The following is an 18,916-nucleotide window of genomic DNA, read 5'->3' as shown; positions in this document are numbered from 1 at the left end:
ATCAATTGTATCTAGACATAATTGACTTAATAACATTAATAAATGCTAAACAATCCAATTCCAGTACTTAATTATAGATTTCCTATCATTCTTCCCAAAAAGTCAAAAATCGACCCCGGGCCCGCTTGGTCAAAACACAAGGTTCGGACCAAAACCCGATCACCCATTCACCCACGAGCCCGAATATGTAATTAGTTTCGAAATTTGACCCCAAAACGAGGTCTAAATTCTATTTACACAAAAAGCCCTAACTCTACCCAAATCCCTAATTTTCTACCTTAAGAACATGATTTAAGCCTAGAAATCTAATAGGTGTTAATGGAAATTGAAGAAAATGAGTCTAAGATTACATACCAATGGATTTGTGGTGAAGTTCTCTTTCAAAAATCGCCCAATTTGGAGTTTGGAAGAAGAAGTTATGAAAATTATGAAGACTCCCGTTTTTGTTACTGTTTTAAATGACTGGGCAAAATACACTACGCGATCGCGAACAAGCCTATGCGATCGCATAGGTTTGACTCTCCAGACCTACGCGTTCGCGATCTAGGGGCCGCGTTTGCATAAGGTTAAAACTACCCAACCCCCAGGCCCCTTCCTACTCTATGCGTTCGCGACTGACGCAGAGCGTTCGCGTAGAGTAAATTCCTAAAGCTCTGTGTTTGCATAGTGCAAACCTGCCCTCCTCCCAATTTGTGCTCTACGTTCGCGAGGGTTACCACGCGATCGCATAGAGTTAAAAACTCAGACAGCAGCAATAGCAGAAATACCAGATTTCTAAGTCCAAAAACACTCCGACGCCTATCCGAAACTCACCCGAGCCCTCGGGGCTCCAAACCAAACATGCACACTACCTCAAAAACACTCTACGGACTTACTCGTGCGATCAAATTGCAAAAATAACATCAAAAAATATGAATTTAGCATCAAAATCATGAAATCACTTAACAACTTCAAATTTTCCAATTTTCTAAAATACGGTCCGATTCACGTTATTTTAAGTCAGTTTCTTACCAAATTTCACAGACTCGACTTAAACCACATATAAGACCTATACCCGGCTCCTAAACCATAATACGGGCCCGATACCATCAAATTTTAAACACATTTCATTTTTAAAACTCATAAATAATTCTAGAAAATAATTTTCTTAAAAAAATTCATTTCTCGGGCTTGGGACCTCGGAATTCGATTTTGGGCATACTCCCAAGTCCCATGTTTTCCTACGGACCCTCTGGGACCATCAAATCACGGGTCCGGGTCCGTTTACCCAAAATGTTGACCGAAGTCAACTTAAATTCATTTTAAAGTCAAAATTTATCATTTTCACATAATGTCTTTCTGGCTACGGGCCCGGACTACGCACGTAAATTGAGGTGATGTTAAAAGAGGTTTTTAAGGCCTCGGAATGCAGAATTTATTTCTAAAATAAGTAATGACCTTTTGGGTCATCCCATTCTCCACCTCTAAAACAACCGTTTGTCCACGAACAAACATAAGAAGGAAGTACTTGAGTCGGGGAAAAAATGAGGATAACGGCTCCGCATATCGGACTCGAACTCCCAGGTCGATGCCTCAGCAAGATGACCTCTCTACTGAACACGAACAGAAGGAAAACTCTTCGATCTCAACTGACGAACCTGCCGGTCTAGAATAGCTACCGATTCCTCCTCATAAGACAAGTCCTTGTCCAACTGGGCAGTGTTGAAATCTAACACGTAGGATGGATCGTCGTGATACTTCCGAAGTATGGACACATGAAACACTGGATGCACGGCTGATAAGCTCGGCGGCAACGCAAGTCTGTAAGCCATCTCTCCCACTTGATCAAGGATCTCAAACGGGCCAATGAACCGAGGGCTAAGCTTGCCCTTCTTCACAAATCTCAGCATGCCCTTCATTGGCGACACTCGAAGCAATACCCACTCTCCGACCATGAAAGCCAAATCATGAACCTTATGGTCGGCATAACTCTTTTGCCTGGATTGAGCTGTACGAAGCCTATCTTGAATAATCCTGATCTTGTCCTAAGCATCCTGAACTAGATCCGTACCCAACAATCGAGCTTCCCCCAGCTCATACCATCCAACCGGCGATCGATACCGCCTACCATACAAAGCATCATAAGGAGCCATCTGGATACTCGACTGGTAGCTGTTGTTGTAGGCAAACTCTGCTAAAGGCAAAAATTGATCCCACGAGCCTCCAAAGTCAATGACACAAGCTCGGAGCATATCCTCTAAAATCTGAATAGTACGTTCGGACTGCCCGTCCATCTGAGGATGAAATGTTATGCTTAACTCAACCTGTGTGCCCAACTCTTGCTAAACTGCCCTCTAGAAATGTGAGGTAAACTGCGTACCTCGGTCCGAAATGATAGACATGGGCATACCATGAAGACGAACAATCTCCCGGATATAGATCTTAGCTAACCTCTCGGATGAATAGGAGACTGCCACAGGAATGAAATCTGCTGACTTGATCAGCCTATCAATAATGACCCACACTGCGTCGAACCTCCTCCGAGTCTGTGGGAGTCCAACAACGAAATCCATAATGATCCGCTCCCACTTCCACTCAAGAAGCTCAATCCTCTGAAACAAACTACCAGGCCTCTGATGCTCGTACTTAACCTGCTGACAATTCAAACACCGAGCCACATACGCGACGATATCCTTCTTCATCCTCCTCCACCAATAATGATGCCGCAAATCCTGATATATCTTCGCGGTGCCTAGATGAATAGAGTACCGGGAACTGTGGGCCTCCTCTAAAATCAACTTTCGGAGTCCATCCACATTAGGCACACAAGCTCGACCTTGAAATCTCAAAACTCCATCATCTCCTAAGGTAACCTACTTGGCACCTCCATGCTGCACCGTGTCTCTAAGGACATACAAATGAGGATCATCATACTGCCGATCTTTGATACGCTCCAATAAAGAAGAACAAGCGACTATGCAAGCTAACACATGACTGGGCTTAGAAACATCCAACCTCACAAACTGATTGGCCAAAGCTTGAACATCCAAAGCAAGCGGTCTCTTACCGACCGGAATATAAGCAAGACAGCACATACTGGCTGACTTCCTACTCAAAGCATCGGCCACCACATTAGCCTTTCTCGGATGATATAAGATGGTGATATCATAGTCTTTCAACAGCTCCAACCACCTTCTCTACCTCAAATTTAGCTCTTTATGCTTGAACAAGTACTGCAGACTCTTATGATCTGTGAACACCTCACATGCCACGCCATACAGATAATGCCTCCAAATCTTCAACGCATGAACAATGGTTGCCAACTCCAAATCATGAACTGGATAGTTCTTCTCATGAATCTTCAATTGCCACGAAGCATAGGCAATGACCTTGCCACCTGCATCAACACCGCACCAAGTCCAATACGAGATGCATCACAATAAACTGTATAAGGCCCTGAACCTGTGGGCAAAACCAAGACTGGTGTCGTAGGCAAAGCTGTCTTGAGCTTCTGAAAGCTCATCTCACACTCGTCCGACCACCTGAACTGGGCACCCTTCTGGGTTAACCTGGTTATCGGGGCTGTAATAGATGATAACCCCTCCACAAATCGACGATAGTAGCCTACCAAACCCAAGAAACTCAGGATATCTGTAGCTGATAGGGGTCTAGGCCAGTTCTTGACTGCCTATATCTTCTTCGGATCAACTTGAATACCCTCTGCGGATACAATATGACTCAGGAATGCAACTGAACTCAACCAGAACTCACACTTCGAAAACTTGGCATACAATTGACTGTCCCTCAAAGTCTGAAGAACCACTCTAAGATGTTGTTCATGCTCCTCCCGGCTGCGGGAGTAGATCAAAATATCATCAATGAAGACTATTACAAATGAATCCAAGTAAGGCCTGAACACTCGGTTTATCAAGTCCATAAAAGCTGCTGGGGCATTTGTCAACCCGAATGACATCACCAAGAACTCATAATGCATGTACCGAGTGTGAAAAGCTATCTTAGGGACATCGAATACCCTAATCCTCAACTAATGGTAGCCAGATCTCAAGTCAATCTTCAAAAATACCTTGGCACCCTGAAGCTGATCAAACAAATCATCGATCCTTGGCAATGGATACTTATTCTTGATGGTAACCTTGTTCAGTTGCCGGTAATCAATACACATTCTCATCGATCCGTCCTTCTTCTTAACAAACAACACCGGTGCACCCCAAGGCGAGACACTAGGTCTAATGAAGCCTTTTTCAAGCAAGTCTTGCAACTACTCCTTCAACTCTTTCAACTCAGGCGGGGCCATACAATACGGCAGAATAAAAATGGGCTCAGTGCCCAGAGCCCAATCAATGCAAAAGTCAATATCCGTGTTGGGTGGCATACCCGACAGGTATGAAGGGAATACCTTAGGAAACTCACGAACAACAGGCACAGAATTAATAGAAGGAACCTCAGCACTAGAATCACGAACATAGGCCAAATAGGACAAACACCCCTTCTTGACCATGCGCCGAGCCTTCATATAAGAGATAACACTATGGGTAGAATGAGCAGAAGTCCCTCTCCACTCTAAATAAGGTAAACCCAGCAAGGCTAAGGTCACAGTCTTGGCATAACAGTCCAAGATAGCATGGTAAGGTGATAACCAGTCCATCCCCAATATGACATCAAAATCAACCATGTCCAGCAGAAGCAAATCTACACGAGTCTCAAGACTCCCAATCACAACTATACATGAACGATGGACTCGATATACCACGATAAAATCACCCACCGGTATAGACATAAACAGGATCACCCAAATAATCACTAGACATGACCAGATACGGTGCAAAATAAGACGACACATAGGAGTATATAGATCCTGGATTAAATAAAACTGAAGCATCTCTGCTACAAACCAGAACAGTACCTGTGATAACTGCATCGGAAGCCTCAGCCTCGGGCATGGCTGGAAGAGCATAACATCGAGTCTAGGCCCTACCACCCTGAACTACATCTCTAGGACAGCCTGTTGCTGGCTGGCCACCACCTCTAGCAGCCTGAGCTCCACCTATAATACCTCTACCTCCCCCTCTAGCACCTCTACCCCTACCTCTAGCTGGCTGGGCGGGCTGTGGAACACTCGGTGCCTGAACCATGGCACGGGAACTCTGCTGCTGAGACCTGTTTGGTGCTTGAGAGCAATATCTAGCAATGTGTCTCGTGTCACCACAAGTAAAACAAGCCCTCAGCTGCTAGGGCTGACGACCCTAAAAACTCTTAAGCAGCGGTGCACTGATAAGAGCTGGTAGTGCACTGTAGGACTGCTGATCAGAATACTGCATATGAGAACCACTGCCACCTGAAGCACCGTAAAAACCTGAAGTGCCGACTGAAAAGGCCTAGGAGGATGGACTCTACCATATGAATCCCTACCTCCAGATGAGGCGCTACTAAATCTGCCTGAATGACGAGGCCTCTTGTCAGACCCCTGACTACCTCCCTACGACAAAACCATCTCCACTCTCCTGGCCGCATTGGACACCTCCTGAAAAGAAATATCACTCCCTGTCTCCCTAGCCATCTGAAGTAGAATAGGCTGGATAAGTCCCTCAATGAACCTCCTCACCTTCTCTCTCGGTGGGAAGTATGATAAAAGCATGACGGGCCAAGTTGATGAATCTGGTCTCATACTGAGTAACAGTCATAGAACCTTGTTGGAGATACTCAAACTGCCTCCGATAGATCTCTCTCTGATTGATGGGGAGAAACTTCTCAAGAAATAGCTGAGTAAACTGCTCCCAAGTCAAAACTGGTGATCCGGCTGGTCTAGCCAAACAATAATCTCTCCACCAAGTCTTGGCAGAACCAGACAAGCGAAAAGTAGCAAAATCAACCCCATTGGTCTCCACTATCCCCATGTTCCTGAGAACCTCATGGTAGCTGTCTAGATAATCCAGGGGATCCTCAGAAGATGCACCGCTGAAAGTAGTAGAGAAGAGCTTGGTAAACCTTTTCAATCTCCACAAAGCATCAACAGAAATAGCTGCTCCATCACTGGTCTGGGCTACCACACCCGGTTGAACTACTCCAACTGGCTGAGCTGCTGGAGTTTGAAATTGGGGAGCCATATGCTCTAGAGTGCGAGTAGCAGGAGTCTGGGCTCCTCCTCCAGCCTGAGAGACGGCTGGTGCTACAAGAAGCAAGCCTGCCCGGGTGACACTCTCCATAAGTCCCACTAGACGGACCAAAGCATCTTGGAGTACTGGGGTAGCTATAAACCCCTCTAGGACCTGATCTGGGCCCACCGGAACTGTCTAGGATGGAACTTTATCATCAAAGTCAAGCTGAGGCTCCGCCGCTGGTGTTGCTGCTCTAGGTTGAGCTCTGCCCCTACTTCGGCCTCTAGCATGTCCTCGGCCTCGCCCTCGGCCCCTCGTGGGAGATATCGTTGGGGGATTGGGCTGCTGATCGGTGGATGAGGAAGCGTGTGTTCTCGCCATCTACGAAAGAACAGAGTAGAAATTCAATTAGCATTGAGAAACCAAACCGCACGACAGGAAAGAATATATGCGAAGTTTTTCCTAACTCTGTAGCCTCTGGGGGATAAATATAGACGTCTCTGTACCGATCCCTCAAACTCTACTAAGCTTGTCTGTGAACTGTGAGACCCATATAACCTAGAGCTCTGATACCAACTTGTCATGACCCGAATTTTCCGCCCGCGGGAGTCGTGATGGCGCATACTAATGTAAGCTAGGCAAGCCGATTGTTTGAACAAATTACCTTTTTACCCATTTTATATCCTTTAATAGTTATGAAGCAATAACGTGTAAACATCAGAATTTACAATAAGCGGAAGTAAAACAATAAACTATCTGAATATATATCCAATACAACTGTTTGAGCATCGACTACCCAAAACTGGTGTCACAGTTTCACAGACGTTCTAGGAATACTACATACAAAGTCTGAAAGATAGAAAATACACTATTTCTGAAATAAGTAAATGAAACAGGATAAAGGGATAGAGGGAGATGCCAGGGCCTGCGGACATCTGCAGGACTACCTTAGATCTCCGTGTGGACTGAAGGTAGCCACCCAAGCTACAGTCCAAAAGCTGCTGCTCCAAGATCTACACACAGTGCAGAGTGTAGTATCAGCACAATCGACCTCATGTGCTGGTAAGTGCCTAGCCTAACCTCGACAAAGTAGTGACAAGGCTAGGACCAGACTACCAAATAAACCTGTGCAGTTAAATCATATACATCGGAAATAGAAGCAGATAATTACAATTAAAATTAGGCAGGGTAAACATGTTGCGGGGAGTAACAAGTAACAACAGAACGACAGTAGAGAAACATAAGGAATTCCATAAATCAATCACCAGCAAAAATAAGGAAATAGAAGAAACAGGTACACACGTAATAACATTGCAGGCGTGCAACCCGATCCCATTTCATATGATAGCATTGCAGGCCTGCAACCAGCTCCCATTTCTTGGAAAATAGTAATGAAGCCTCCTGTTCTGATGAAGCCTCCCATACCTGATGAAGCCTCTTGTTCTGGGTAGATTTGCCTAGGCCGCAATGTCATACCGTAGTTTAGACTGGGTAGATTTTCCTAGGCCGCCTCTTTCGAGATTTTCAACCTAGAGGACTTTTTTTTTTTACATCCTAACTTTTGCCTAGGCCGCCTCTTTCGAAACTTTCAACCTAGCGGACTTTTTTTTTTAGGGTCGTACATAGTTTATACTCTTGCGGGCTAGGAGTGTAGCAACATGCAGTTTAGGCTCATGCGTCAAGGAGCATGGAGACTTCAAGGATAATACTTCTTCAAAAACTTGCCATTGATAGGGCCGATCCCCATACCATCTGCATCAACGAGCTTATAAGCCCCACTTGAATAAGCTTCTTGTACGACATATGGCCCATCCCATTTTGAAGTGAACTTCCCTACAGGTTTATGGGAAGTAATTATGGGTCTTCATACGGCAAGGACTTGATCTCCTACTTGAAAGTATCTCGGACGAACTCTTTTATTGAAGGCGCGAGACAATCGAGCTTGATAACATTCAAGACTCTGTTGAGCTTCCAATCTCTTTTCATCAAGAGCTTCCAACTCTGCTAATCGAAGTCGAGCATTTTCTTCATCAGTGATCCCTTCTTGAATAGCCAGTCGTAACAAAGATATTTGATGCTCAAGTGGCAAGACGGCTTCGACTCCATAAACACGTGAATAAGGAGTCGCCTGTGTTGGCATGCGATGAGTCGTTCTATATGCCCATAGAGCTTCTTCCATACGGTCATTCCAATCTCGTTTGGATTTGGAGACAACTTTCTTTAACAAGTTGCATAGAGTCTTGTTGAATGCCTTAGCTAGACCATTGGCGGCAGCATTGTACATCGAAGAGTTACGTTTCTTGAATCCAAAGAGATCACAAATCCTGTTCATTTACCTATTATCGAATGGCTTTCCATTATCCGTTATTATGTAACGAAGAATGCCAAAGCGATAAATAATGTTTACTTGGATGAAACTTGCAACATTTTCCTTTTTTTACTTCCTTAAGAGCAACAGCTTCAGCCCATTTTGAGAAGTAGTCAGTTGCAGCCAAGATGTATAGGTACCCACCAGAGGACTTTGGCAGTGGTCCAACAACATCCAATCCCCGAGTGTCAAATGGCTAGGATGCAACAGTCGGGTGCAATATTTCAGGAGGTTGATGAATAAAATTCGCATGGAATTGACAAGCATTGCATCTTTGAGCGTAGTCCAAGCAATCTTTTACCATCGTTGGCCAATAATATCCCATCCTTTTTATATGGAAGTGGAGCTTGGTCCGGACTGGTGTGACCCACATACCCCAGAATGTGCCTCTTGCAAAGCTTGGAGAGCTTCTTCTTCTCCTAGGCATCACAAGAGTACTCCCTTGAACGACCTTCTGTATAAAGTATCCTTATAGTAAAGGAAGCGAGGTGCACGACGACGGATTTTAGTCCTTCTCCTCGGATTTTCTGGAAGTATCCCATAACATAAGTAGTCGATAATGGGTTGTCGCCATTCTTCTTTCTCAACTTCAGAAACAGCAACAAGCTGCTTGAGTTTGTTTTCTTCACCTTCGACCTCATTTGGCGGCGGTACTACCCATTTTTGGCAGACGGTAACTTGCGCTTGGTCAGGCAGGGCTAATGATGAAGCTAGAGCAGCTAAAGCATCAGCCTTCTTATTTTCTTTCCTTGGTACATACTGAATAGTCACATCGCTGAGCCACTCCATCAACATTTTTGCGTAATCATGATATGGGTCTAGTTCAGGCTTCTTGACCTCGTAACTACCCAAAAGCTGATTGATCACTAACTGGAGTCACCAAAGACTTGCAATTGCAATTGCTTCATATCAACGGCCATTTCAAGCCCAAGTATTAATGCTTGATATTCAGCAACATTGTTGGAACAGAGTTGTGTCAAGGTGAAGGAGTAGGGCAAGACTTCACCTTGAGGAGTGACAAATACTACGCCAGCCCCGGCTCCCCCACGAAGCGCAGCACCATCAAAGTACATCTTCCATGGAGGTTGAACTTCAACGACCATTGCGTCCTCATCAGGTAGTTTATTAGTTAGCTCCCAGTCATCAGGTATCGGATGATCTGCCAAGAAGTCTGCCAATGCTTGTCCTTTTACAGCCTTTTGAGGGATGTACAAAATCTCGAATTGTTGAAATTGGAGGTACCATCTCGCTAGTCGATCACTAAGAACAGGTTTTGACATCACGAACTTGATGGGATTTGCTTTAGAAACAAGACGGACAACATGAGCTTGAAAGTAGTGCTTCAACTTTTGAATTGAGAAGACTAGCACCAAACACAACTTTTCAATTGGCAAATAGTTCAACTCGTTAGGTGTCATCATCTTGCTCAAGTAGCAAAGAGAGTTTTCTTTTCCCTCACTATTTTCTTGGGCCAACAATGCTCCAACAGACCTTTCCTGCGCCGCAATGTATAGTATCAATGGCTTTCCTAGTATAGGAGCTGCTAAAACTGGAGGCTTCATCAAGTAGGTTTTGATACTTTCGAAGGCATTGCTACAAGCTTGATCCCACTTGAAAGGAATGCCTTTCTTCATGAGGTGACTAAATGGTTGACACCTCCCAGCCAGGTTTGATACGAATCTTCTAAGGTATGCTAGCTTTCCTTGAAGACTCTTCAATTCATGGATATCTCGAGGCTCAGGCATTTTCAAAATGGCATCCACTTTGGCTTGATCAATTTCGATCCCTTGATGGCGGACAATGAAACCAAGGAACTTTCCAAAAGTAACTCCAAAGGCACATTTCAACGGATTCATCCTAAGTTGGTACCTCCGGAGCAATTCAAATACCATCCTCAAGTCTTTTATGTGGTCACCCTTCTCTCTTGATTTTACCACCAAGTCGTCAACATAGCATTCGACATACTTGTGGAGAAGATCATCGAAAATATTCTGCATAGCCCTTTGGTAAGTAACACCAGCATTCTTCAAGCCAAAAGGCATTACCTTGTAGCAATAATACCCTTGGGGGTGTGATATGCAGTAAGCTCTTCATCTTTTGGTGCCATGCGAATTTGGTTATAGCCCGACGAACCGTCCATGAAAGACATTGCCTCATAACCAGTAGTAGCATCGATCATCAGCTCTAGAATAGGAAGTGGGAATTCATCTTTGGGACATGCATTATTGAGGTCCCTAAAGTCAACGCATACTCGAATCTGGCCATTCTTCTTCCTTACAGGGACAATACTTGAAATCCATGTTGGGTATTTAACTTCCCGAATAAATCTAGCTTCGATGAGTTTGTTAACTTCAGTTTCAATAGGGAACCAAGTCTGGCCTAAAATGCCTTTGAGCTTGTTTAATAGGGCGAGCACCATTTCTGACTGCAAGGTGATGGACTGCTACTTTCGGGTCCAAGCCAGGCATCTCTTTGTAACTCCAAGCAAAGACATCCCTGAATTCTTTGAGTAACTCAATATAAGTGCTCTCTTCATCAGCTTCTAGTAAAGCACTTAGGTAGGTGGGTCTTGGTTCCTCATCGATGACAAGGTTAACTTCTTTTAAGGCATCAACTGTCGTCTTCACCTCCTTCTTCAAGTTTAGTTGGAGCATCTTTCGCATCTTCATCTTCTTGAGGGTCCCCATCATTGAAGGATATGTGATAACACGGCGAAACATCCTCCAATTCTGCATTATCTTCCATCGAAGATGAAACACCATTCTCGCCTTGTACAGTGATATGATAAGAAGAACCTACACTTTCTTCATCTTCATCACATTCCTTAGTGTAGACCACAGTATATGGCTTTACCTTCAGTACTTCTTCACATGAAACCACCAGTTTTGTTTGTCGCCTCATTCTGGAAGGAACCAAACTTTGGAAATCCTTAGTGATGATTTCTCTGGAACTTATTCCCCTTCTTTAATGGACCCAATCCCTCAAATACAGAAGTTCTCACAGTTGATTTTCCAAGCCGATCAAAGACAGAAGGCATGTTAGTAGCGGCAGATTCGTCTTCTACAGTGATATAATTGCTACTCGCCCTTCTTATTGAGATGTGCACTGGTGACGGTTGCTTGTATCCCAGACCTTCACGGGGTTGCCTCGTTGCAGCTTCTGATGGGAGCTTCCCTAACTTTGACGGCTCGTTGGGATTGTATCTAGCTTTTGCAAATAGCTTGTAAGCGTTAGGATCGAAACCTTCATCTGTTCGCTTTGTAGGGAGTGCTACATTACGCAAACGATTTTGGACTACAGACCCTGCAAGCGGCTTTGAGGACAACTTTACTGCCTCAATTCGTTTTACCGGAAGAGTTAACTCCCTTAGCGTCTTGGTTTGGAGATTATGTGATTTGACCTCGTCTTTCTTCCTTTTAGGGATATATCGGAGCGCGGGACTTACTTTCTTTCCATAAGATGCAATACCCCCTTTATGAGATTTACTCACGTTGGTGGGTACCTCTTCAGTAACAGTTTTGGCTTTACTAATAGTCACATCAGCTCTTTTAGTTATGGGTTCGTCATTCTTTCTTTTCGTACCATCATCAACTTTCAGCTCCTTCACAATGCGGCTCTTCAAGTAGAACTTTGCATCGGTAAAGTGTGACTCAACCTCGGTGAATGGCTCATCATCAGCAACTACCATCTTCTCGACTTCACCCTCGTAGTATTTTAAACATTGATGGTAGGTAGATGGAACAACTTTATTCTCATGTATCCAAGTCCTCCCAAGCAAAACATTGTATGAAGTCTTCGCGTCAATCACATGCAGCCATGCACTTGATTGCATATCTTCAATAGTGATTCCCAGCCTGATCGCGCCTATGGATCTTTGCCCCCTTGGTTGAATCCTTGGATCATCACACGACTTTCTAAGAGTTCATTCATGGGAATACCAAGTTCTTTCACAGTGTGGATTGGAAAAATGTTCACTGAGGATCCTCCATCAACCAAAATCCGATTTACCCTTTCATCGCGCATATAGCCAACCATGTACAATGGGCGGTTATGAGGAGCGTAACCTAGCAAAAAATCGTCATTTGTGAACGTGACCTTTTCCTCACAAGCATTAACTTCTTGAGGAGTGGACTCGATGGGCTTTTCTGAAGATGGTGCCAACGGTAGGTCATCACTCTTTTCTTCCCCTTTGTCAGCATGGCAACAAGAGGCATCAATGCCATCATGAGAAATCTTCGTACAGAACCAACTTGGTAAAAACTCCTCCAAGGTCACTGGATTTCGTGGCTTTTGAGGGTGGTGCATCTCCACTTTTGCTTTCTTCAAATGCCTAACTGGATTCTTTTTTATTGGTATTTTTACCATCATCTTCCTTGTTGGTTGTTCCACTGATTCTTTTTGTAGGCTCCTTTTGTGGTGCCTACGATGAGTCACCAATGTCCAACTTTCATCATCATCAGGTTGGTTGACTTCAGCTTTGTCGCTCTCCAGTAATTCTTTAGTTTTACTTTCTTTAAAATTACATAATTCATCCGGACTGAATGTGCCAAAGGTGATAGAGACTTGGTTTGCGCTTGCTTTCTCATCTTCAAGCACGATCTTCTTTTCGCGAGCCAAGTCCATGATTTTATCCTTGAAGACAAAGCATTTCTCTAGAGTGTGGCTTACAAGTCGGTGATATTTGCAGTAGTTTGGGTCATTTGTTTTCCCAGCTTCATTTTGTCCCTTCATCTTCGGAAGCTCGATGAGATTTAACTCGAGAAGTTCTTCGAAAATGGATGGCACATCAGAATTCAGGAATGGGTACTCTTTCTCTTGCATTTCTTTTAGAGTCAGCTTCCCACTTGGCTTATCTTGAAATGAAGTGGATTTCATACTCTGCTTCTTGTTATCCTTCGTCGTGAACTTCACAAGTGACGTATTGACATTCATAGCTTCTTTGCTTTCAGACTTGGGTATGAATTTGCCCCACTTCCTGACTTCTTGCTTGTCATTCACTTTGCGAGGTTCATAGATGGGTAGCATTTCATTTCCAGCGGAGGCCATGCTCAATTCCATGTCATGGGTACGAGTTGCAAGTTCTTCAAATGTGATAGGCTTGATATCTTGCAAGATGTAGCACAATCCCCAATGCATGCCTTGGATGCACATCTCTATGCCTGAAGCTTCACTAAGCCTGTCTTTGCAGTTGAGGCTTGCATTCCTCCAACGATTGATAAAGTCGATAACTGGTTCCCCCTTTTGTTGACGAGTATTTGTAAGCTCTATCATACCCACTGTGCGTCTTGTGCTATAAAAGCGATTGAGGAACTCTTGCTCTAGTTGATCCCAGTTGTCGATAGATCCAGCCTCGAGGTATGTGTACCAGTCAAAAGTATTTCCTTGTAGCGAGCGGACAAACTGCTTGATGAGGTAATCTCCACAAGTCCCAGCATTGTTGCATGTCTCCACGAAGTGCGCAATATGTTGCTTTGGGTTACCTTTACCATCAAACTGTTGAAACTTCGGAGGTTGATAGCCAGCAGACATCTTCAACATATCGACCCTTGCAGTGTACGGCTTTGCATATGTAAGGGAGGATTTGGCAGTAACTTCATATTTGTTCTTAATGGTTCATTTGATGAACTCTTTCAGTTGATCGATTGGAATCATCCCTTCAGATGAGACAGGGATAGCCTTAGTGGATGCTACTTGTCTTGGGGGAGAGTCACTCTCTAGAACTTCTGGGAGCTTACCGGGTGCATGGGTAGATTCTTCTTCCATCAAGATTCCCACCCTATCTGTTAGCTTGTCAATTCTAGCCTCTTGATTTTGCATGCATTTGGTCAAGCCAGCGATTGCTTCCGTCAAGTTTGCCAACTGCTCCTCCATAGATGAAGTGTTTGTCACCATGGCTTGCATGATTGTCGTGGATGACGGAGAGTAGCATGGATTTTCACATAGATTGATCCTTGACTGGCTAACGCTATGTGGTGTAAGTGGGGAGGATCCATCGCTTGAAGCATCATCATCTTCCTTCACAGCAGAGTGCTTGGAGCTGGAGAGGTCAAGCAGAGCAAGAGTTTTCTTGATCTTTTCAGCAACATCGCTTCCTCCTTCAGATGCGTTTGTGGAAGATCTTGCTCCTTTTGAGGATGAAGATCCGAAAACAGGGGTTGATGCGGACGGCACTTGGGGTGCTTGTTGTCCTAAAGAGTTTGCTTTACTCCTCGTAACTGGTCCGAAACTTCCAAAGGTGACATCGAGGATGCTTTCCACATCAGCATAGAACCTAGAGTTAGCAGTCTTGGTGGATGTTGATCTGGAGTTGATTTTCTTCGAAGCCATTTCAATGTTCTTGAACTTTGGTGAGTGAAAAGTTGAGATGAGAGGTAGAGATGGTCCCACTGGGCGTGCCAGAATTTGTAGACAATAAATTTGCATCGAGAAAATAAAATCAAGACCAAAAAATATTGCAACAATCGTAGTATTTATTTTAAATATTTGAGTGTTACAATCTCTATGATTCCTCTGATTCTACTTTTCTAGTATAAATTCAAGGGCCTTTGAGCTTGATCTTGAATTGTAATTTGATTTATCCGTCACGAACAGTTTGATTGTTGCCACAAATTTTATCACAAACAAGTAGCCTTGATCTTGAACGCCTTGTATTTGATTTGACTTCGTTCTTGATCTTGAATACTTGAATTGTTCTTCGTTCTTGAGCTTGAACTTGAACTTGATTGCTTGAAGCTTGAAACTTGTAGAGAAATTTGCGGTGTTTGATCCACGAGCTCTCTCTTGCTTCTTTTTATAACTTCTGGCCCCTTTTCTGAGTTATGAAGACCCCTATTTATAGTTGTGGAAGGGAAGAGATGTGATAAGAACAAACTCTTTCCGACCAATCAAATTGAAGTGTGACATGGCTACATTTGATTGGCCAGAACATGTCACTTGCACACGTGGCGCGATTTCATTGGCCTTTTAGCGCGACTGGACATGTCTTGTCATTTTGACACGTGGCATGGTCTTATTGGCTCTTCCGCTTGACTTGGCGCGCCACGTCATTTGACATGTGGCACCAAACTGGACCTCTAGGAAGATGACATCTTGGGCTTAATGAAGTGGGCTCATCACTTTAGCCCAATTAAATAGGCTAGCCCAATGAATTAAGACTTATTTATTTAATCCATATATATTGGACTTATATAACTAATTCAATTATATTAGCCCAATAATATTTATTTGGACTAGCATATTAAAATATAGTCCATATTATTTTATCGATTTAAATTCGATAAAATTTTAATGCTTACACATATATCTAACTAGAATAGAGAAAAGCAATAAAAATTTCAGTTCTTTCTTCCTTTCACTCCTTTCTTTCCTTTTCTTTAGTTGTTATATAATTTGTTCAATATAAATACTAAAAGGCAACTAAGAATTTCATTGCAAAATCAAAGGTTTGATTTTGTAATGCAATTGTTAGTGATTTGTGCATACCGCAGGACATTATATTCTACGTTAATTCATTGATTTCACTATGTATTTGTATCTTTATTTTGACTTATACTTCTTTTCAATTAACATGGGACATAATGGCGGATGAAAGTAATTTTATTAGCAAAATTAATAGTGAGTCAATGAACTGAAAATGAAAGGTTCGTATTGCCAGACGTTAGGAAAATCCGGATCATGACAGACCTGATATTCCTTATTCAATTGAGCTTATTCTGATGGATGAAAAGGTAATATTTATAAACTTCGTTTATATATACTTCAATATGCTTTCTCCATATAGGGAATAACTTAAATTTTTTGAATTAATTGAATGGTTTTGTAGGGCGACCGCATTCACGCAAGTGTTGGCAGGTCTTTTATCCAAAAATTCAAGCAACAAATTAAGGAAATGGGCTTGTACATCATGAAGAATTTCGTGGTTTGTCCAAATAATATGAGACTGAATACCAAAAATCACAAGTTTAAGTTGATATTCACACAAAAAGCCAGTTTGAGGAAATACAAGATCCACAATTCAATATGTGTATCTTCAAATTTAGAACCTATGGCAGCTGTCAAATCTACAAGAATTTGACAATACTGAACTCTTAGGTAATTAATTTTTTCTCATATTTTTTCAGTTTTAGTTTACTTTTCTTTATATGTTTTCTTATGATCGTGACATGAAAAAAAATCTCAATCTCAATATGTGACGTATCTAAAATTTTAGTCCTTGCGGATTAGTTCAATTTAAAAAATCAATTGTCAAATATTGATGAAGAATCAACTTTTATCATATCATCTCCTTCACTTTCTTATGCATTTTAAGCTTTTCATCTCATTATGGAACACACATTCCACCACTTTCATATTTATGAGTAGCTGGCAACATTTTCAATGGACAGGTTATAGTTTGAATACCAAGCTCTTTTTTATAATTAGGAGTAGTTGAAGATTAAGCTCCTAAACATGAGTTTCAGGAACTATGAATTTATGATCCAAATCACTCCAATTATAGTAAAAGTTGAAGTTTAATATTTAATTTGAATTTCTTTATTTTGTTAGCTGCATAACCATTTAGGTGGAATGTTACATTTTGGCTGGAGCCTTATCTTATTCAATCTTTGAGAAATAAACAAAACTTAAAGTATCTCAAGCATCTTAAATATATCCTCCGTGAAGTAGAGTGTTTCAAAAATGTCAAATGAAATGTAACCATTAATCTATGATTCGTTATCTTCTTTCTGTCTTATCAGTTATGTTGTTCGGACTCTCCAAAAATGTTGTCGCACCCGTGTCAGATCTTCCAAAAATGCGCTAAATTTGGAGGATCTGACACGCACACAACAACATTTTTTAGGAGTCCGAATAACATAGCTTATCAGTACTCGTTAAGAACTAAAGCAATCCCAACTATAGTAAAAGTTGAAGTTTCATATCAAATTTGAAATACTTTATTTTGTTAGTTAATTAATCATTTATGTGGAATGTTAGTTTTGTGGGCTTGAACCTTATCCTTCTTTCTTTCTTTTTGTGAGCTGTTGAATTCTCTTGTTGTTTTATTAATGAAGCAACTTTTAAGATGCTTAAAAAAATAGTATATCTGCAAGAGTGGATCTGTATATTTTTTGACTTAATTTTTTTTATCATCTTATTAATAAAAACTATGTATTTTATTTATCTCTTTTATGTCTTATTTGTTTGGTATACAATTGCTATATCTTGTGTAGATTCTTCAGAAATTTATTAATTATTATACATTCTTGCTTTATACTAACTTCAATTTTTTCGCTGATTTTTTTGTCAATATTGTTGTAGATGTTACTGGCAAAATTGTGAGTTATAGAGATGTACATTCTATCAAACAAGATAGAATTTGTATATTCATGAACGTACGTGGAGATACAGGATTATGAGTAAGCTACCCAATATTAATTAAACTAAATAAATATTTCAATAATTTGTTATTTCTATTCACGTGCTAACCTTATAATAATTGTAGGAGCAATAATATTTCTGCAACTTTTTTGTTATGCTTACTGATGACGAGGATATTATAAACAAATACAATCCTTCTCCACGTGCAGAGACATTCAAAGTATGTTTTTCTACTGAAATATTTCTCAAGCTTTGCTATTTGTGATTGAAGAAATTTTTAATTATGATATATTTTTTTATAGGGTCGGGATTTCAATAATAACCAAGTCATTCATGAAGGTAACGAAATCATGGTGATTTTACAACTCACCATTAACATTTCTTTATATTGTTGATTCTTTTAATAAAATTATTTGCAGGTGTATACAATAATAAAACAATAGGAATTATAGTTTCACTGCTGATTTTCACAACTTTTTATATTTTAAATATGTAGGATTCTATTGAAGATACTGACTTTATCGATGTTGTAAATACACCTTCCAATATGAGTGTAACTAATTGTCATACCAGTGGTTGAAGAAGATCCGTATGCTCAGTTGTCAGGAAATAAGATCAAGAGAATTTTTAAGAAGAAGATATCATAAGGTGTTTACATATGTAACAACTGCAGAAACAGAGAATTATTTGATTAGTTAGTTTAGTAGTTTTGTTTGTTATGAAAAAGATGTTTGAATCGTTTCCTGTTTTTTCTTATATTTAACTTTTCCTGTTTGGTTAGTTTGGTAACTTCATCAGTTATGGACAACATGTTTGAATATATTCACGCTTCATTCAATTTTTGAACTTCACCTATTTAGATACATCCAATAGTCCATATATTTTTAACTTAGTGGAAAGGCTACTTGAACGTGCCAGTGTTGATTATTTTTAACTCATTTCACTGTTATATTGGTTCTCTATGTAGTCGAAGAATTTTCCTAGTTGATATATTTCTCCATCAAGCTATCTAGAATTGATGTGAACTGAAGCTTTATTGTGTGACGGACAACCTTTAATTGATGTGAGGGTAAAGTTATCTCATTCGATTAAAGTA

At 41.4% G+C, this 18,916-nt stretch overlaps 1 long non-coding RNA gene across 1 annotated transcript; it reads left to right on the top strand.

Annotated features, from left to right (window-relative positions):
- The first annotated feature begins 17,964 nt into the window (after positions 1 to 17,964).
- On the top strand, positions 17,965 to 18,468 carry LOC104244843 (uncharacterized). Its single transcript, XR_715589.2, has 3 exons — positions 17,965 to 18,040; positions 18,123 to 18,159; positions 18,317 to 18,468. It is a non-coding gene; the product is annotated as an uncharacterized lncRNA (long non-coding RNA).
- The last annotated feature ends 448 nt before the right edge of the window (positions 18,469 to 18,916 follow it).

The sequence above is a fragment of the Nicotiana sylvestris genome, chromosome 12, assembly GCF_000393655.2.
Source record: "Nicotiana sylvestris chromosome 12, ASM39365v2, whole genome shotgun sequence".
Taxonomy (NCBI): Eukaryota; Viridiplantae; Streptophyta; class Magnoliopsida; order Solanales; family Solanaceae; genus Nicotiana; species Nicotiana sylvestris.
The sequence above is the reverse complement of the archived record's forward strand: the minus strand, read 5'-3'. Positions and strand labels throughout refer to the sequence as shown.